This window comes from Agelaius tricolor, unplaced genomic scaffold, assembly GCF_023055355.1.
Source record: "Agelaius tricolor isolate 1412-34295 unplaced genomic scaffold, bAgeTri1.0.p SCAF_17, whole genome shotgun sequence".
Classification (NCBI taxonomy): Eukaryota; Metazoa; Chordata; class Aves; order Passeriformes; family Icteridae; genus Agelaius; species Agelaius tricolor.
This window is the reverse complement of record NW_027269277.1, coordinates 18,677,096-18,698,007: the sequence shown is the minus strand read 5'-3', so window position 1 is coordinate 18,698,007 and position 20,912 is coordinate 18,677,096. Positions and strand designations below refer to the sequence as shown.

The 20,912-nt window shown below is 49.7% G+C and overlaps 1 long non-coding RNA gene across 1 annotated transcript; it reads left to right on the top strand.

The window, feature by feature from the left end:
- Positions 1 to 6,012: 6,012 nt before the first annotated feature.
- Positions 6,013 to 16,771, top strand: LOC139597428 (uncharacterized). Its single transcript, XR_011681599.1, has 3 exons — positions 6,013 to 6,254; positions 13,419 to 13,463; positions 14,852 to 16,771. It is a non-coding gene; the product is annotated as an uncharacterized lncRNA (long non-coding RNA).
- The last annotated feature ends 4,141 nt before the right edge of the window (positions 16,772 to 20,912 follow it).

Sequence of the window (20,912 nt, the reverse complement as noted above, 5' to 3'; positions counted from 1 at the left end):
TCCAGAACATTCATCCTTTGATCCAAGCTTTTTCCAGGAGGGTTTTGATCCAGCAAAGAAAGGGAACTCAGCTTTCCAGTCAGCAGCACTGGGGATCTGTGTGCACAGAAGGACCTCGGGGGAAATCCAGATTTATCTCCCTGTTGTGAAGCTGAATTTCCTCCTCCTGCAGCAGCCAGGAGTAGAGGGAGCAGAAGTGTCTGCAAGGATGGATCCAAGGCTGTTTGTTGGATGGATCCAAGGCTGTTTGTTGGATGGATCCAAGGCTGTTTGTTGGATGGATCCAGGGCTGTTGGATGGATCCAAGGCTGTTGGATGGATCCGGGGCTGTTTGTTGGATGGATCCAAGGCTGTTTGTTGGATCGATCCAGGGCTGTTTGTTGGATGGATCCAGGGCTGTTTGTTGGATGGATCCAGGGCTGTTTGTTGGATGGATCCAAGGCTGTTTGTTGGATGGATCCAGGGCTGTTTGTTGGATGGATCCAAGGCTGTTTGTTGGATGGATCCAGGGCTGTTTGTTGGATGGATCCAGGGCTGTTGGATGGATCCAAGGCTGTTTGCTGGATGGACCCAGGGCTGTTGGATGGATCCAGGGCTGTTTGTTGGATCGATCCAGGGCTGTTTGTTGGATGGATCCAGGGCTGTTTGTTGGATGGACCCAAGGCTGTTTGTTGGAGGGATCCAGGGCTGTTGGATGGATCCAGGGCTGTTGGATGGATCCAGGGCTGTTTGTTGGATGGATCCAGGGCTGTTGGATGGATCCAGGGCTGTTTGTTGGATGGATCCAGGGCTGTTTGTTGGATGGATCCAGGGCTGTTTGTTGGATGGACCCAAGGCTGTTTGTTGGATGGATCCAGGGCTGTTTGTTGGATGGATCCAGGGCTGTTTGTGCAGCCCCAGCTCCTCACCCTGGGCTGCTCTGAAGCTGCTTATACACACCCAGAGCTAAAGGGATGCAGGAACTGTGCCCCAAAAGGGAATTTCCTCCTTGTATGTGCTGAGTTACAGCCACAGGCACTGCTGACATTCTGGGTGCTCCCACCCCCACAAGGCACCTTCCCAGGAATCCTTCAAGGCTTCCAGCCCCAGAGCACACCTGCAGCAAGGAATTCCATGGGGGAACTCTGTGCCCTGTACAGCAGCATTCCTGTCCATTCCTATCCTCTGTAATGCCTTTCAATTCCTCTCAATCATTCCTGTCCATTAATATCATCTTTCCTTTCATTTCCTTGCAATCATCAATACCTTTCAGTTCCTCTGGATTCCTCCTTACTCTCCCCAAATGGCAGATTAATTAGGAATTGCTGACTTCCTGCCCCATGTTTCTGTATTTTCACACCCCCTTTCTGCCTCCTCCCTGGAATAAAGGATTCAGGAGCTCTCAGTTTTCCTCAGGAGCCATTTCAGAGGTGAGGGAGCAGCCTGAGAATTCCAACAATGCCTCAGAAATCCCAGACCTTATTCCACATTTCATGATCAGGCTGAATGCAATTAAAATTAGTGAGACTGAGAGATCAGCAGTGCTGGCTAAGCCACTTTTACATTATGAGCTTTTAACTGTTTTTTTTTTTTTTTTATTAAGTCAATTTTATCTCTCCTAATAAAGCCAAACCTTCCACTAGGATGGAAGGGAACAACAACCCTGCTCAAACTTTCTGCATGATGAGCTTTCATTTCACTCTGTTTGCCTCTAAATTTTGCTCTTCCCCTGCAGTCAATATTTATAACTTCATCCAGTGAGGAGGAATTTGATGGTCTGGTGTTGATGGGAAACTTTGCTTTGAATAATTCTGGTTTTAGTGCCTCCCTGCTCTGTTGAGAATAGGAAAAGCCACATTCCTGACTCTGCTCCAAGAGGAGGTGGGGACCATCAAAGGTGAGGAACCTGCTCCAGTCTCTGCATGAGAAGAGCACCTTGACAGCAGCATGGACATGGAGAAAACAACATTTCCCTGGGTGTGCAAACCCAGGGCACCACAGGGAATATTTCTCTGTCTGCTTTGGGGTGCCCTGACTCCCTGCAGAACACTGACTTTGACCTTCATTCATGGAGAAAGTTTCCTAGACTTCAAGATAGACTGGAATCCACAAAAGTGTGGAATAGATTATAGAGAGCAGTGTAGATGTAGCACTTGGTGAGAAATCGAGGATTTGGGATTCTTAGTATGTTGTGGATGGAAGCAAGATGGAGGGCACAGGGTGTCATCCTGGGTTTCTTCTTCATGCTTCTTCTTCCTCCTTCTTCATGGGTTTGGGTGGCATTTTGTAATTGGGCAGAAAAGTCCGCATTGCAGCTCTTTGGGATCAGTTATTGGGTTAAAAGGGGAAATAATCCAGGTGTCAGTTCTTAATTGGAGAGTTTATTCTTAAAAGACCTTGTAACAAGAGATTGTTGGCCATTTTGTGCCTTCTAATGGAAAGCTGTTGAGCTCATGGTTGTGAGGCTGTTTCACTGATAAGAAATAACCAACACCTGAATCTGAACATGAACTACCTCCTCAAGTGCCTTCAGTCCAGACCCAGAGAAACCCCACAACTGGGAATCCTCTCCTGGGGTCACCCACCTGTACCCAGGGACACTTGCACTGTCCCAGGCTGCTCCAGCCTGGCCTTGGACATTCCAGGGATCCAGGGCAGCCACAGCTCCTCTGGGAATTCCATTCCAGGGCCTCCCCACCCTCAGAGACCAGAATTCCATCCTGAAGTCTTACTGAAATCAAGGTTTTCCTGTTTTTCTGGGAATTGTAAGTTTTTCTGGGGGCAGCAGAGCTGTGCCACATCAACACTGTCCCTGTCCCTGGCCAAGAGCTCCCTGAGAGCCACAATCTCCAGATTATTGATGCAATTCCTGACCTGTGGCAAGCCTTAAATAGAGGAGATTCAGGAAGTGGAAATCTGATAGTGTGAGGAATTTGAGTGGATTAGTCATAGAGGATTAAGAGCAAGCATTTGAAGAAAAGCTAAAATGTGGCATAAAAATATATTAGAATCTTTTCAGACATTCCTTATGGGCTTAGCTCATTGGCAAAGTGTTGGGGAGGGTGAAATGTAATAAAACCAGAGGAAAAACTCCCCTTGCACCAATGCAAACAGGGAGGAATTTGCATTCCCAGGTCTTTGCATATGTATTTGGGTGAATTTATATAAATATGCATTTAGACACAGATTATGTATAGATTTTCACTTGACATCAGACACTTCAGCAAGCAGCAGGGTATAAAAATATAAAAGGAAAGTTTCATGAAGTGCAGGAGACAGAAAACTTCAGTTGGTGAGGAAGAAAGAACTTGGGGATGAGATGTAAATAAGGGGTGACCAGGGCTGGGAGAGCCTTTGGCAGGTCCCATCCTGCCTGGCAATGCAGGGAGATTGTCACCAAATAACCCCAAACACCTGGAGCTGCTGTGCACAGGGATGGATCCTTGCTGGGCTGAAATCCAGGCCAAAGGAAGCTGCACACCAAGCTCAGTGCCCAGGTCCAACCCCAGATTCACCTGGGGAAATCTCCCTGTTTGAACAGCCAGGTGTGTGCTGAGGAGGGCAGGAGCCTCCCATGGAATGGGAAATATAAACTGTACACCCCCTGCTCTGAATTATTATAATTTTGAAATTAAGGGGCTCTCAGGCAAAGATATGGGAGTAGGAATAACAGTTCTTTATTAGGGAAATTAAAAAATACAAATCACAGAGAATCACAGAATCACAGAAGCACAGAATGATGAGGTTGGCAGAGACCTCTGAGATCATCGAGTCCAACCTGTGCCCTCACACCTCACCCAGACTGCAGCACCCAGTGCCATGTCCAGTCTTTTTCTAAACCCATCCAGAGATGGTGATTCCACCACCTCCCTGGGAAGAGCATTCCAGTGCTTTATTATTCTTTTGGTGAAAGATTTCTTCCTAATATTCAACCTATCCCTTCCCCGACATAGCCTGAGTACTAGCAATAGTACAAACCAAAAAATAAATAAAAAACCCTGCCAGAGTCAGACCATGCCCTGTCCCCTGTGTGTCAGGGGGTGGCACAGCCCCATCCCATGGGGGCTCAGCCCTCCTGCAGTGCCAGCTGTGGCTCTGCTGGAGCAGGGATCCTGCACAAGGGGGGAGTTTTCCTCTGCAGCTCCAGGGCTGCTGCAGATGGGCCTGGGCTCCCTCTGGCCATGCAGGGCAGCAGAAAGCGGCTCCTCTGGCAATGCACTGGGCAAAGGCTGCTGGGCTGTCCCAAAGCTCAGATTGGATCCAGGTAGGAATGCTTGGCTCCTGCCCTGGGCAATGCAGCATCTCCCCATGGGATGCTGGAATTGGATCAGCCCTGCAGGGACACTCAGTGGCCATGGACAGCAGAGATCTCCTGCAGGGAGGAGTGGCTGGGGGAGAGATAAAGAAAAAACTGCCCCAAGAACAGCAGAGAACTGCCCCAGCTCTGACAGATTAAACAGAGCTCACATCCCCATTTCCAAGCCAAGGCACTCCCATGTCCCTGTGCCAGGCCCAGGCCGGGGCTGTGCAGGAGCAAAGCTGCAGAGAGCTCCCTGCACTCTTTATTTGCCCTCCAAAGAACCAGCTGGGGCTGAATCCTCCCTCCAGCAGGAGCAGCTGCACTCCCTGGAGCCTCTGGAGCCATGGGAAGCAGGAGCCTGGGACAGCTTCTCCCTTTTCTGGGAGAGGAAAGCAGGGAATGGGAAGTTCTGCTCCAGCCAGGACTGCAGTGCCCACCGAGGGACTCAGCTTTGCCTTTGGGTGCTCTCTGATGTGAGGAATGTTTTCCTGGTGTGATATCCTCATTTATATCCTCATTTACATCCTCTCTAATCCAGAGGCTTCATTAAGAAGTTGCCAAGAATCAACATTTTGACTGTTCCAGCCTTTAAGTGCCAAGGCTGGATAATTTTCTGCAAGCTGGAGGAAGGAAAGTCCCTCTGTAGGCAGCTGCCACTTGTTCCATGGCTCCTTGAGCCGTTTTTGGCTGCAGCATTCACCCTCCCCTGGGTTCTTACCCTCCCTGGACACATCAGTGGCAATTCCCCTGGTTCCCAACTCCCTCCCCTGGGTGTCCTGCTCCAGGATGGATTTTCTGTGGGGCAGGATGGAGTTTCCTTTGGGCAGAAAGCTCCTGGCAGCAGAGGAAGGAGCCAGCCTACTTTGCACAGCTCATTTCTGTCTCAAAGTGTGGACATGAGGAAGGTGGAGAGGGTGGGATGTGACTTCAAGGCAGATGGAAATGCAGAAGAACAGTTGCTTAGCACCTATAAAAGTCAGGCCCACTCCTTCACAAGATCCGTGTGTATTTAGGGATCCACACTTGAATTCTGGCCTCTGAATAACCCAAACCCATGGCAGCTCTTTGGGAGTGTGTGCTGATGAAATAAACAATGGTATTAAAAGTCACACAGATCCTGGCAGCCAGCAGGGCTCAAATTTGGTGTTACCCGTGCTTGGGGGCTTTGCTGGCCATTAATGAGTGAGAAAGAGCAGGAAAAGGGGCTGGAGGAGCCCAGCTCCACAAGGATTCCTCAGCCCGTGGGGCAGCAGGGACCAGCAGCAGCTCCAGCCTTTGTCTGAGCAGGAGATGCAAATTAAAGACAGAGAGATGCAGGTTTGAGGCAGAGGTGGATATTCCACCTGGGCTGATGCATGTGGTGCTTGGGAATGGGTCCAGCATCCATTTCTCTGGGGCTGGATCAATGCAGCCAGAAACGGGCAAAGAAAAGGCTGAGAAACGCTCGACAGGATGGATGGATGTGCTCGAAAGCGCTCGGGAGCTGAAAACATTCCTTTCACATCGCTCCCTATTTCGTACTTGGTTAGGAAACCGCACCTGCTGAAAGGAGCGCGAAATTTACCCTGTTCCATGGCCAGAGAAGGGGAGAAAGGAGCCGAATTCCCGGCTGCTCCCCTGCCTTTGTCTCGGCTCTCTGTGCCGGTGGCCGTGGCTGGCTCGGCTCTCTGTCGGTGACCTGATTCCGCACCGCACGCTCCTCCCAGCTCGGTGAGGCTCCCATGTGATCCATTCTTCCCTCTAAATAAAGTTGACAAATTCGGCTGGGCTCAGATGGTGCTGCCGAGGGGGTGTGCGGCGCTCCAGCCTCGCTGCGGCTGCGGCAGCGCCGGCTCGGGGCCACCGCGGGTCCCGGGGCTCCCTGCCCTGGCTCGGGGCTCCCTGCCCGGCTCGGGGCTCCCTGCCCGGTCCCGGGGCTCCCTGCCCGGGCTGCAGCCGCGCACAGCCCCGCAGCCGGAGGACGTGGCCGGAGCAGGTGAGTGAGCGGCTGCCGCGGCTCCTTTGTGCTGGAGGGACGGAGGGACAGAGGGACGGACGGAGGGAGGGAGGGAGGGAAGGGGCCGCGGGGCGATGCCCAAACAGCCCCAGCCCCGTGCCCTGCCCGGAGGGATGCGGGGATTCCCGGAGCAGCGGCGATCGCCGGGCGCGGGCAGCGCCTGCGGCACAGCCCGGGGATGCTCCGCTGCATCCCGGCCCCGCAGCCCGCGGGGACACGGCACGGCCGGCACGGCATGGCACGGCTGGCATGGCATGGCACCGCATGGCATTGCACGGCACGGCTGGCATGGCATGGCACAGCACGGCTGGCACGGCACGGCTGGCACCGGCGGGCACGGCACGGCTGGCACGGCTCGGCTGGCACCGGCGGGCACGGCTGGCACGGCATGGCACAGCACGGCATGGCTGGCACCGGCGGGCACGGCACCGTGATCCCGCGTGCAAGGCTGGCACTGGGTTGGCACGGCACAGCCCCGGGCAGCGTGGGACCGGCTGAATGGCACGGCAAGGTACCGGGGCAGGCACGGCACTGGGCAGTGCAGTACCTGCCTGGCACGGCACTGAGATACCTGCGTGCAAGGCTGGCACGGCTCGGCACGGCCATACCCGGGCTGTGAGGCTGGCACGGCACGGTCCCAGTGACTGGCACGGTCCCTGGCAGGCTCCAGGGCTGCCCTGCCCACCCCGCTGCCCCCGGCCCAGCCCAGGCCGCTCGTGGTGCCCACCGGGCTCCTGCTCCTGCCCAGGTGTGCCAGGGGTGCCCCTCCTGCCCCAGGTGTGCCCCTCTGGGGTGGGTGCCCCTCCGCTCCCAGGGCTGTGCCGGGCCCCTCTGGGCACCCCTGCCCTGCTCTCCGTGCCGGGCTCCAGCCCTCCCTGAGCCTCCCATCCCTCCTCCCGCACCCGAGTGTGCCCCTGCGGGTGCCCGTGCCCTCCCAGCCCGGCAGCGCTGCCACCTCTCCCAGCATTCCCGAGCCCACATCGGGGCTTTTCCCGGCTGGAATGGGCTTGGCAGCCCAGAGGAGGGGCAGTGCTGGCAGCACGGGATGCTCCGGTCTCCATTCCCTCCTGCAGCTGGGACCATTCCCTGCTCACCAGCCCAGCTCCCCGGGCTGCAGCTGGGCACAGCTGGGAAGCAGCTCCCAAATCCCACAGAAACTGTCCCCAGTCTGTGCCATGGGAAAAGAAATGTGATTTTATTCCAGAAACGTACAGACAAAGTAGCTGCCTCTAAACTGACACTCATCACTCCCCCTCCCAGCCCCTGCTCCCTCCCACCCTTTAACTTCTTCTTTCCCTGCACAATTTAAAGGTGAAATTCCCTGAGCACTGAATTTATGGCAGTCCCAGACTGGGCCTGTTCATCAAGAGCAGGAGAGTTTTCTTTTGAAAGGAGATGGATGAAAACTGGAATGTTCAAACAATCTCTTGCTCTTTTGCAATATTTTTTAAAAGAAATCTATCCCTGCAGGAGTTTCAGTCAGATTTTAGATCCAAGAGAAAGGCTGCAGTGTCTCAGCTGTAATAGATTTCCTTGCTCCTGGTAGGGCAGGAGAAAATGGGAAAAGAGAGATTAAATAGGGAGGGGGATACAAACCCAGATCTAATTTATTCATCCCTTCACAATTAGGCCAGAATTAAATCCCTCCTTCACCTGCACACAAAATGAGAATTGAACAAAAAGGCCATTGGTTGGCCCTGGTTGTATTTTATGGGGGTTCTTAGGTTTGGGGTTTTCATTTGAGTTCAGCTCTAAACAGCTTTTAGTTTCCATTTCTCTTCTGACTCAACCATTAATCATCCACCTCTACCTGCACTACTTGTCCTGGCTCCAAAATCCTGGAACTTTGGGGCAAACTGAGCTTAAAAACAGCAAATGGGGAAAAAAACAATCACTGAGTGCAGGTTTGGGGACTGCTCACCCCAGGGTTTGTGTTTGCACAGAATAACTTCTAAATTATGGACCAAGGGGAAATTCCCAGGCTGCCTCTGTCATCAAAGGATGGAGCTGCCCCTGATTTGGGAGGGAAGAGCAGCATAAAAATGAGTCTGAAGCAAATCAGCAGTGAGTGAACCACAAAACATCATTTCAAAGGGACAAAGAATCCCCATTTTGCAGGGTGTGCTCTTGGGCTGCTGATGGAAGCTCCTGTGGCAGGAATGGCTGAGCAGGAAAATCCACCCTCCAAAAGCAGGAATTGTGCTGCTTGGAGAAAAACAACTACAGAGCTTTTAAAAGGAGTGAAGCCTCTTTGGAAGGGAACACCTGGAAGGATCATGCTCAGGGAGAAGCTGGATACAGCACTGTCCTCCAAGCTTAAAAGGGGAAAAAACAGACCCTTTCCTAGAGAAAAATTATTATTGTTGTTGTTATTATTATCATTATTAATGAAAATAATAAACCCCAGTGTCTCCTCCTCACATGTTTGTGCCAGCTCAGTCCTCACACCTCTGGGAGCATTTCATGGAGATTCAAAGCCACCCTAAAAATGGCATTTGAGCATTCCAGTGCTCAGGATAATAAACTTTCCTCACATTCCCTGGACAAGAAGGTTCAAATATCTGTCCAGGTGCTTTCCAGAGGCTGCTTTAGGGAGGGAATCCATCCAGTGTTCAGTCTGCCCATGGCTGAGGTGCAGTTTGCTCCTGGGAACAGGAACCATTCCAGAGGGATTTGGACTTTGCACAGAGCAAAGCTGAGATTTGCCAAAGCAGGCAGTGAGAAGGAGGCTGTGATCACACCCTCAAAGCTGCTGCTGTTTATCAAATCACACTTAGGCTAAATTAACACATTAAACTATCAGAGGTCACCAATAAAATCAGTGGGATGGAGATCAGCTTGAGAGAGAGCCTAAAGCCAGGCACACCTGTGGCTTTAATTAATCTCCACTTCAAGGATTACTGAACTAAAATTAAAACCAGAATTGGTCTCACATGGGTCCTCTGTCAAACAAATGCCAGGAAAGCAGCACCTTACATCCATGGCCCTGCTGAGCACAGCCATAAATTACATTTATGGCCCTGTTGAGCACAGCCCCTGCCCACAGCAGCTCCCAAAAATGGATCCCAAAAGTCTCCAGGGGTGGTTTTGCTCAGGATCCTCCAAGCAGAGGGAAGATGGGATCAGGTTCTGCTCTGAAATTTCCTGGTCTTGTTGTGCACAGAGTTCTCCAAGCCCAGGGAGAATCAGGATCCCACCAGACACTGATCCTTTTATAGGAGCACAACTCTGCCCTGGTTCGTGGATCTGGTCAGGGCTGGAATGAGAGATCCCAAAACTCCCAGCCTTTTCCTCTTCTTCAGGAATAACAAAGGCAGAACACCTGAACAGCAATGGAGAGCAGAAATTTCCTCTTCTCTGGGGTAAAAGCAGGGCTGGAGTTTTGTGCACTTAATTAAAAGGTTAATTTGCCTGCTCCAGCCTTTCCCTAAGGTGCCACTTCTGGCACTGGGGCAATCCCAAGGGAATTATGCAAATGTTGTTCCTAGGGGTGACCACATGGAAAAACCCAACCCAGACCATGGTTCCTATTAGGAGATTAACTCTACAGAAGAAAGAGGCACAAAGAGGTTTAGTGTGGGGACTTTGCAGGGAAATCTGTGGTGCTGAACACCCACAAACCTGGTGACCCTACAAATACAGTGCCTGGGAGCAGCACACACCCCAAAGGCCACAGAACCCCCAGGAATTAAACTCAGCAGCACTTTGGAGACTTGAAACCTGCAGATTTCCAAAAGAATGTAGTCATCCCAAATTAAATACATATATATTTATGGGCCTATTTTAAACACTCTCAAAGCCTGGCCTTCTGTTCCTATGAGTTTATAGAAGATGCAGCAAGGCTAAAACATCTCACTGTGCTTTTCCAAGCGTTTTCTGCCTTCTCCCATCCCTTCCTCCTCCTCGTCCCCCTCCCACTGCTCCCACTCCCTTTTATCTGAGCACAAGTGCTGGAGTTGATGTCTCCAGCTCAGGGGGAGGAGGAAAAAGGGCCCTTTCCACCCAGGTTGAAGCATGAGGGACACCTTTCATCCCAATGTTTTCACATCAAAAAGATGCAAATGCAGAGAGAGGAGCTGCGTTCTTCCCTAATGCAATTAAAATGGAAGAGGCAATTTGAAAGGCTGTGGGGACATTTACAAGAAAGCTGAAGGCAAAAGGGAAGAAAGCAAGCCTGAAACCATGTTAAAAAATCAATATATATTTAGAGTTACATAAATGAAGGGAGTAACTCAACAGTGGGAAGAGCACAGTGAGGGGAGGATGAGGAGATGAGACACAAAGACAGAACCCAAGGCTCTCCTGCTGTCAAAGAGATTTTTTCTCTCAGCTCCCAAGGAGGGTTTGTGGTTTCAGGGCACTCACCTTTCCTTTGGAAGCTGCTTTTGTGTTCCTCTGAGAGCAGGGCTGTTCCTTTTCCCCAGGTCTGATGTCCTGATCAGCCCCATCAGGAAGTGTGAGTTATCCTGGGCTCAGGGATGTGCCCTCAGCTGCAGCTGCTCACTGGGACTCCTGCCCTTCATCCCTCCAAGAAACCTGAAATTCCCAGACATTCACTGAACTCAGCCACTCAGACTGAAATCAAAACCAGGCTTCTCCAACTACATAAAAGCCTCAAACCATATCCAGTAAAACTTAAGTCTCCTCTTCCACACGTTATTTGGATTTTAAAATTTATTTCTTTTTAGGAACACAGTGCAAATTGTCATTTCTGTCTTGACTGCAAGACTGATAACATCATTATTGCCATGTCTGGCAAACAGAGGCAAGGTTTGCCCTGATGAAAGGGAGGACTCCCAGGGAAATCAAAAAGCTGTTGATGAACATTCTTATCTCTTTTGAGTAATTCAGTATTTGACAGATGCCAATAACCTGAATTCATCTGGAGACACTGCCTTTTTTTACTGTCATTTCCTTTGTTCCTCTCATACAAATCGCTTCCAACCCTCTCTTACTTTCCACCTTCAAAAACTGTAAAAAACCCTCAAAAATTTATTTCTCTCTGAGGTTCTCAAAGGTCAGACTTGGAGAACAAAGGGAAGACAATGCCTGTCCTAAGGATATTGCAAATCAAGGAGCAGATTTTGTCTTCCCCATCTTGTACTGAGTTGTACTTTACTTTATAACTTGCTAAAAAAGACAAGGGAACATGAGCCAGGGCAGGAAGGTCCATCCCAAGGCAAGGACGTGCAACATCAAGAGCCTGAGCTTGTGTAAGTCCCAGAGTAAAACAAGATTATTTCATTAAAAGCTTTCAAAATGAATTCAACTTTCAGATATTCTAATGTGCTTGCACAAGAAGTTGATTCTAACCAATTTCCAGATTGAAAAAAATCACATTATTTTTGTCAATATTTGAATCTTTCTAATATATTTTAATGGGAATTCAATGTGCCCAGCCCTGAGCTCCTGATTGCAATGTTTGCAGTGCTCAGGCCAAAGCCACTGAAGGCTTATGACTCACACAAAGCCAAGCAAACAATCTCAGCTTTATTTATTCTCTGCTGCTGGAATTCAGCTAAAGCCTGGAACAGGAAGAGGTTTGGGGGATTTTAATGGGAAATGCCTCCTCAGGATGTGCTGCCCCTTGTATTTGTGGGGTTCCCAGATGGAGGAAGGAATGATGAGTCTGACTCCATGTTCTTAGAAGGCTTAATTTATTATTTTATGATATTATATTATATTAAAGAATGCTATACTAAACTGTACTAAAGAATAGAGAAAGGATACAGACAGAAGGCCAGAAAATAATAATGAAAAACTCCTGACTCCTTCCAGGGTCCTGACACAGCCTGACCATGATTGGTCATTGAGTCAAAACAATTCACATGAAATTAATGAAGCAATCACCAGTTGGATAAACAATCTCCAAACACATTCCACATGTGAGCACAGCACAGGAGAAGCAAATGAGATAAGAATTGTTTTCCTTTTTCTCTGAGCCCTTTCAGCTTCCCAGGTGAAAATCCTGGGCCAAGAGATTTTTCAGAGGATGTGACTGCCCATGGTGCCAGTGGGATTCCAGAGGATGGGATAGGATGGGATGGGAGCTGATCCTCCCAAAGCCTGATCCTCACCGAGTTCCTCTGCTCTGGAGAGAGCCCAGCCCCTCTGCTTCCCTGCCTGTGCAGGAGCAGCTGCCCCACCTGTGCCACCATCCCTGCCATGGCCACGGGAGGAGCCTCTCCCTGCAGCTCCCTGGGCGCTGCTCCTGCCTGTGCCCACACCAGCCCAGGCCTCCAGCCATGGATGGCACTGCCGGGGTGTCTCAGCCTTTGCTCTGCACTTTGGGTCCCCAATCCATCCCTGAGCAGCAGCAAGGAGCATTCCTGGCCCTCAGGCAGCAGAGGTGCCACTGCTGTGACCCACAGGGGCAGAGGTGGCATTGCTGTCACCCACAGGGGCAGAGGTGGCACTGCTGTGTCACCCACGGGAGCAGAGGTGGCACTGCTGTGTCACCCACAGGGGCAGAGGTGGCATTGCTGTGTCACCCACAGGGGCAGTGGTGGCACTGCTGTGACCCACAGGGGCAGTGGTGGCACTGCTGTGTCACCCACAGGGGCAGAGGTGGCACTGCTGTGTCACCCACAGGGGCAGAGGTGGCATTGCTGTGTCACCCACAGGGGCAGAGGTGGCACTGCTGTCACCCACAGGGGCAGAGGTGGCACTGCTGTGACCCACGGGAGCAGAGGTGGCACTGCTGTGACCCACGGGAGCAGAGGTGGCAATGCTGTGACCCATGGGAGCAGAGGTGGCACTGCTGTGACCCACAGGAGCAGAGGTGGCATGCTGTGACCCACAGGGGCAGAGGTGGCACTGATGGCACTGCTGTGACCCACAGGGGCAGTGGTGGCATTGCTGTGACCCCAGCTTAGGTCCCTGTCACTCTGAGGTGACAGCACAGGCAGCAGCAGAGCCCTCAGGGGCTGTTTCCCAGGGATTTGCCCCAAACCACCTTTTCCTTCCCCAGATGCAGCCAAGCCCAAGCAGAGCTTGGCAGCTCTGAGGTTGAGAAGCTTTGCTGGTTTGGTTTGGGATTTCACCTCCTGCACGGGCAGGGCAGGGACAAACCCACCCTGCCCCTCGTGGAGCAGCACAGAGGCAGCTCCATGGTGATTTTGTGTTTTGTTCTCTCCTCCCCAGGATCCCGAGAGCTGTGGGCACAGATGAGATGAGACCCAGGCCAAGGCAAGTGTGACAGAATCAGATTTCCCCTGGTGCTAAGACATTCCCCCCTCTGGACTTCCCTGGCCAGGTGGGCACTTGGCTGCTCCATCAATCAGAGGCCATTTCTCAGCTCCTCAAGTGCTTTTATTGCAGTTCCTTTCTTCAGGCTGCTTGAGAGAGATGTTGAACACACGGGGAGCACTGAAATGTTCTCTTGTCACCCTCCTGATGCATGGCTTACCAGCAGTGTCCCTTGCAGACATTCATCAAAGATGGGCCACTGGGTCCCTCCTGTGAAATGAGCTTTCCATCAGCTCTCCCTCAGCAAAATCTGAGTTTCGAACTCCCTTGAAAATCCCCATTTCTGGCTCTGTGAACATATTGTTCCAAACTGGCAGGAACTGTTATTTACATCTTTTAGCACCAACAGAATGCTGAGCTATATAAACAGTGGTTATTACTAATCAGAATGTGCTGTTAATTAGGAAAAGAGACCCTCAGTTCTCTGTGAGCCTGAGTGGGATGAACTTTATTTCTATAAAGAGGATGAACTGCATCCTATCAAACACAGCATCTCCAAACAATGATGCTCCAAGATCTCTGAAACCTAATTTTGGCCTCCAAGCATTTGGGAGGAGGGTGGGGGTGGTTTGGAGCAAGCTGTTGTTTGAAATAAATAGCCCTGAACGTCCTTACAGCTCCTCAGGGGAAAATATCCCGAGGCAAATCCTCCTGTCCCGATTGGAAGCAGGAATCCAGAGCAGAGCAGCCTTGTTCCTCAGGTTTAACTCCAAAATGGGATTTGGATCAGGGAGGGAATGGGGAGGGCAGAGCAGCTTTGGGCTTCAGAACGGCTCAGATGAGTGAATTTTTTAGGATTTGTCACACTCAGCTCATATCAAAGGCAAATGACTTAAAAGTCTCTGAAATTCCAGCAGAACTGTGGAAGGGTGGGGGGGTTAAATTCAATTTACAGCTCAGTGCCTGTAGGGGAGCTCACCTCTCCACTAATCAGGGTGGTTTTTCACCCAGGACCTTTCTCCAGATCCCAGATTTGCAATCAGTGAGGAAACCTCCTCAATCCCACTATAACTAAAACTCCAGAGGATTTAACCCCAAATTCCAGCCCAGTCCAAGAGCAGATACAGAGAAGAGGGGAAATGAAACCCCTTCATTAATGTGAGAACTCCCATTTGCAGCTGATTTTGTTGCTGTGGGTAATGTACAAAACAGGCCTTTGATTTCCCTCTCTTCTGGGAATATTTTGGCAAAGAAAAAAAATCTTCCACTGAAACAATTCCTCTGATAGAAAGTTACACTTGTTGCAGCACTTGGTTTGCTTTCAGCCCCAGGACAAGCTCTGCCACCACTGGAAAACTGATTGGATTTTCTCCAATTATCTCTTGCAGAAAGCAAGGAATCCCAAACTGGCAGCTGGCTGAGCCTTCCCTGCCCCTTGATGAGGAAAGCAGCACATTCCTGACCCAAATCAGGGATAAAGCTGGGATATAAAGCTGGGCTAAAGCTGGCCTGTGCTGGAGGCTTTGTGCCCAGGCTGCAGCTCCTGCTCTCCACTGCTGAGCCTCCCCCATGCCTGCAGCACCCAAAGGTGGCTCCTGGATGTGACAGGGCACTCCTAGATCTGCTTCTCCAGCATCCTGAGAACACTCCTGAGTCCCAATGAGGCCCAAGTTGAGGGAGGCTCCTGGAGCTGCCCTTTTGGCCTCAGCAGAGTATGAGAACTTTGCTGCTGTGAACTCCACCGGGGACACGGAGAGCGAGCAGCTGCAGGGCTCCCTCTCGTCCACCATCGCCCTCATCGTCGTGCTGGTCATCATCTTCTCCCTGGTCATGACATCCCTCATCACCTACTGCTTCCACAAGTGGAAACTCAGAGGGAGAAGACTGCAGAAAGCACAAGAGGAGTATCAGAGAGACCAAGAAAAGAGCATTTGCCAAAGCACGCCTGGACTTGTTTCATAAAAAGAGAAAACCGGGATCCGCCATGAAGGACTCTTGAATTACCTGAAAATGAAAATCACGAGAGAACTGCAAATTTGGAATTTCCAAGCAAATACATCCTTGTTTTATCTCATTTCTAAGAGTTGTTAGCAGTTTGGAGATTTCCTACAGCTTTATTATACATATATATATATATATATATTTATACATTTAGTCTCATTTGTGCAAAGTAAAACCAATGCAATGATGTATTTTTAATCTCTTCTGTCATTTTAATCCTCACTGGGCAAACTGGCAGTGCCTGTGAGGGTGGGCAGGCCCTGGCACAGGTGCCCAGAGCAGCTGGGGCTGCCCCTGGATCCCTGGCAGTGCCCAAGGCCAGGCTGGAGCACCCTGGGACAGTGGGAGGTGTCCCTGCCATGGCAGGACTGGAATGGGATGGGTTTTTAGCTCCATTCCAACCTTAACCATGATTTTCTGTAAATTTTTTCACAATTTCCAGTATTTCCAGTATTTCAAATATTCCAAATGTCACCCTGTTGCTCTCACTGCTCTGGGGTGCCCCAGGAGCTCAGCTGCTCCAGCCCAGGGGGGCTGAGCTGTGCTGGTCCCAGCAGGGCTGGAGGTGCTGCAGTGAGAGCTCCCAGCTGGGGCTGCCAGGCTGCTCCCCCAGAGCTGCTCCTGGGCCCAGAGGGACATTTCAGGGCTTCCTTCACACCAGGGCTGTGCTGAGAGCTGCTCCTGGCATTCCCACCAGTGGATGAAGGACATCAGTGTTAATGGAACTCAAATTCCTAAGGGAAGAGACAGCCTAAACCCCTTTTTTTAATTAGCCATCAAATCCTTTTTAAACCACCCATACCACGGAGTGTTTCTATTTCCATAGCTGTCCTGTGATGTCACAGAGAAATGACAGATTTCTTGTGAGTAGCACATCTAAGTAATCTTTTCTAACCAAGTGATGGATGTAATATTAATAAGTGTCATTGTTTTATAAAGTAGAAACCATGTGAAGTTGCCACCAGCCCCCTGCTCCAGTCTCCAGCTTGCTTGCAATTACCAGTACTGCTGTATGTATTTTTAAACAAGCTATAATACTGTGATGATGCTGTAAACTTACCTCTGTAGGAAAAAATGTTCTATTTCAAAATGTCAGGATGAAGGATGTAAATGTTCTGAAAGTGCTATCAACAACAACAACAACAAAAAAAGAATTTTCACAGAATATTCTAAAGGATTCTGTTACATGCTACAAATCTATTTTACAAGGGTATTTATGGATCATACAGCCTAGTCTGTGAGAACAGGACTATTTTATTACAGAATAAATAAATGAATAAATAAGCAGTGAATATCCATGCCCAGAAGCTGGAAAATGTTTGGGTTTTTTTTAAGTACCTTGATCAATTCTTTAGGTAATCTGGAAAATGGAGGATCCTGACAGAAGGAATCCACTCCCCCTCATCTCCCATCCACATCCTGGTGTTGTCAGTGCTGCCAAAGATCTTCAAAATCAGTTGTGGAGGGAAAAAAAAAGGACAAAGAGTTGCATGAAACCAATGCAAATGTGGTGTTGATAAGATTAATATCAGTGGACAGGATTAATATCAATGGATAGGATTAATATCTGTGGATAGGATTGATATCTGTGGATAGGATTGATATCTGTGGATAGGATTGATATCTGTGGATAGGATTGATATCAGTGGATAGGACTGATATCTGTGGATAGGATTGATATCAGTGGATAGGATTGATATCTGTGGATAGGATTGATATCAGTGGATAGGATTGATATCTGTGGATAGGATTGATATCTGTGGATAGGATTGATATCTGTGGATAGGATTGATATCTGTGGATAGGACTGATATCTGTGGATAGGATTGATATCAGTGGATAGGATTGATATCTGTGGATAGGATTGATATCTGTGGATAGGATTAATATCTGTGGATAGGATGGATATCTGTGGATAGGATTGATATCTGTGGATAGGATGGATATCTGTGGATAGGATTGATATGTGTTTTGCCATCATTTAAAGGCAGAGCAGGCAGGAAAGCAGCCCTGGGGCAGGCAGGGCTGATCTGCACACACCCAGTGGCTCCCTCAGGGGCACAATCAAAAGTCACTCTCTGAAAATCACATCCAGTGGTAATAAAATCACAGCTTGAGGAATGCAAGGAGATTGGAAAATGCTTGAAGAATGCAGAGCTGGGAGCACTGCAGCCCTGGCTGGAGGATATGTGGATGGTTTGAACTGCTCTCAGCTCAGGATTTACTGAGAGCTGGGGCAGCCCCAGCTCCCAGGGGAGCCCTTGTCCTTGGTGCCAGCAGCTGGAAATTTCTGTCAAGTTCCCAATAGGAATAAGTGAGTTCAGCTCCTTTTCTTGGAACCTCATCAAACTGGCTGTGGTAAAAAACAGAATTAAAAAACCACCCAAGTCTCACCACACCCCAACCCTGTGAGGGAAATTTCTGAGGAGGCACTGAGGGTCCCCAGGGGAGCCTGGAGCATTGCAGATATTCCTGTAACTTCAGAGAAATGTTCAGGATTAAGGGAAGGAGGCCACAAAGGTGCTCTGAGGGCTGGAGCCCCTCTGCCCTGGGGAACAGCTGAGCTTTGGGGTGTTCAGCTGCAGAAGGGAAGGCCCCAGGAACGTTCCTGTACCTGAAGGGGGTCACAGGAAAGGTGGGGCACAGCTCTGAGCAGGCCCTGGGCCCTCAGGACAGGGGAGGATGGTTTTTCCTGCAGGAGGGCTGCTTTACACCAGATACAAGAAGGTTTTTCCATTGAGGGTGGGCAGGCCCTGTAATAAAATTCCCAGAGAAGCTGTGGCTGCCTCTGGATTCCTGAAAGTGTCCAGGTCTGATCAGCCTGGAATAGTGGGAGGTGTAAGGTGGCCTTTGGAAGGTCTCTTCCAACTCAAACTCTTCTCTGATCCTACACCGGACCAGTGGGGCCACAAAGGGTTTCCTCAGTAGCTGGAAATCCAAATTCAAATATCCCAGAACTGTGGAATGGTTTGGTTTGGAAAGGACCTTAAAGCTCATCCAGTGCCACCCCTGCCATGGGCACGGGCACCTTCCACCAGAACAGGTCCTTTGGGAATGCTCAGCTTTGTTGCCAGCTCATACCCAGGGAGTGAATGCCACTAAAACTTCATCCCCACCCAGAGCTGGGCATTCTCACTCAGCCTGCTGGGACTGAGCTGGAAGATTTTCTAGAGGTACAAATTCCCAGAGCAGGAGAGATGGCTGGAAAGGAGACAAGGAATGAGGGAGCCTGGAGTGCAGGGTGGTTTTTAGAAAGCTAGAGCAAATGAAAGGGGAAGTTACAGTGCTGCAGTCCGTGGGAAATTGATTTTAATGATAATGTGAGGAATGCAAGCTTCTCCAAAGGGTCAGTTACACAATCCAACACCCCAGAAGTGGATATCAGCACACACAGAGCATGAAACAACTGAGATGGGAGAAACCTTCTCTGTGAGCACAGAGCAATGAACCCCACCACATCAGCAATCATCCAGAAGATTAAATCATCCAGCTCTGGGTGCCATGAAAGCCACAAAGGCAAAGCTGCAGAGCACTTTGAAGAGGCAGATTGATTTGTTTCACAGCTGCTTTGCCCAAGCAATCCCTCCTGAGCCACCCTGCTCCTTTTATGCCCCAGCAAGCACAAACCAGGCCACAGATGAGCCAATATTCCTTGACCAGAGTTTTGAGGTTTCTTTGGATCAAAAGAAAAATCTCCTGCTGGAGGGAGGAGCTCCTGGAAGGGGAAAAAGGAAGATCCATCACCCACCCTCATTCCCACATCCTCCCTGGCAGAGTTCTGGATCTCCAGCCTCAAAAAGTGCAGGATTAGAAAATAAATTATTTAGGAGATCAGATCATTCATTCCATTGCATATCTCTAAGAGCTGCTAAAGAAAACACTCAGATCTCAGAGTCATTGCTGATAAAAGAATGAAACAACTGTAGTGAGCAGCAGGAAAATGCATCCAACAGCCATCAGCAAAATCTGCTTTGATTTTCCTGAGGAGTTACCTGAGTTCTGTTTGTAACATTTATGCAAACAAACAAGAGCTGTGCAGGCACTGTGTGTGAGCAGGCTGCTGTTCCACAGACAAATACTGTCAGACTCATAACCCAAATAACTCAAAGCTCAGCATTCCCAGAAAGGCTGACAGCAGCTGCAAAGAAATTTCAGTAGCTCTAGAAAGCTTCTGTGTTCTGAGAACAGAAATATCAACATGTGCATGGAAGTCACTCTTTGTGGGTCTGCAAGGGCTGAAAATCTGTGCTATAAAATGACATTTTCAAAGGATTCAGTTCCTGATCACCTCCTGTACACCTGACAGCCCTTCCAAGGCTCCACCTGAAATTCTGGGAGCCTCTCCCAGTGTCTGCAGAGACTTCCAGAGGCTCAGAGAACCAGGGAGTGCAGAGCAAAACAAGGAACAGAGGGGGGGCATCCAGGAAGAGATTGGAAGGCAGGAGATTGAAGGGGTTTAAACATTTCCAAGGATCCCAGAGCAACAGGAAGGAACAAGCAGAGTTCATTCATTATCCAGGTGCCCTGCAGGGCCAATTGAAAAGGGGATGCTTTTGGGGGAGTATTTTTGATGGACTATTACAGCTGTTTGCAAGGACAGGCAGCACTGAGGAACTCAGGGCTGGGCTGGGCTCCCACCTGGGCTTGACCTACTCAGGATCCATCCCAGGGAAATCACTCTGAGCAGGTTTTTAAGCAGCAGAAGGCAGAACTTTGCTAACACTTCTGTTTATATCCCAGCATTTCCCTCCAGGTTTTCCATGGTTTGTGGGAAGTGAGAACAAGAGGCTAAACAGCCCTCAAGGACTCTGATCAACAATCAGAGCACGGGGAGGGAAAGAACCCCATGAAGTACAAATCCCAGGTCAGCAGTGAGGGCTCTTGTCCCAAAATGGGGGAAGAAAATCCAGCAGGGGGATTAAACTCCCTCTGCTTTGGCACAAAAACACAGTGTGGGTTCACAGATAGGGATATCCCTCCAGGATTTCCACAGGGAATGCAGAGAAATCAGGAAATGGGAGGCTGAGGAGAGTCAGGCCATGGCTGGAGCAGGGGGCTGAGCCCCTGCTTTGGTCCCAAAGGGCTGCACAGGTGCCCACAGAGCAGCACCAGGCTTTGGGGGCCACACTGAGGATGATTTCACTGTCTAACCCAAAGATTCCCAGCACAATTCCATTGTATTTGGATGTGTACTGAACCCCAGATCCAGTCTTTGAATAACAGTGATTTCATCATCTTGAAAAATTACAAATTCCAAAGTATTTTCTTGCAATTCTTCTCCCAGTTTTCATCTCTTGCTTGTTTTTCTCTATCTTATATAGATTCCATGATTAATTTATTATCATTTCTCATCCCATTGGCATCCCCAGTCCTGCTGATTGATTTCTGTTACAACCTCATTAATTCCCTTCTATAAATACTTCATTTCATTTTACTGCTTTTTATAGT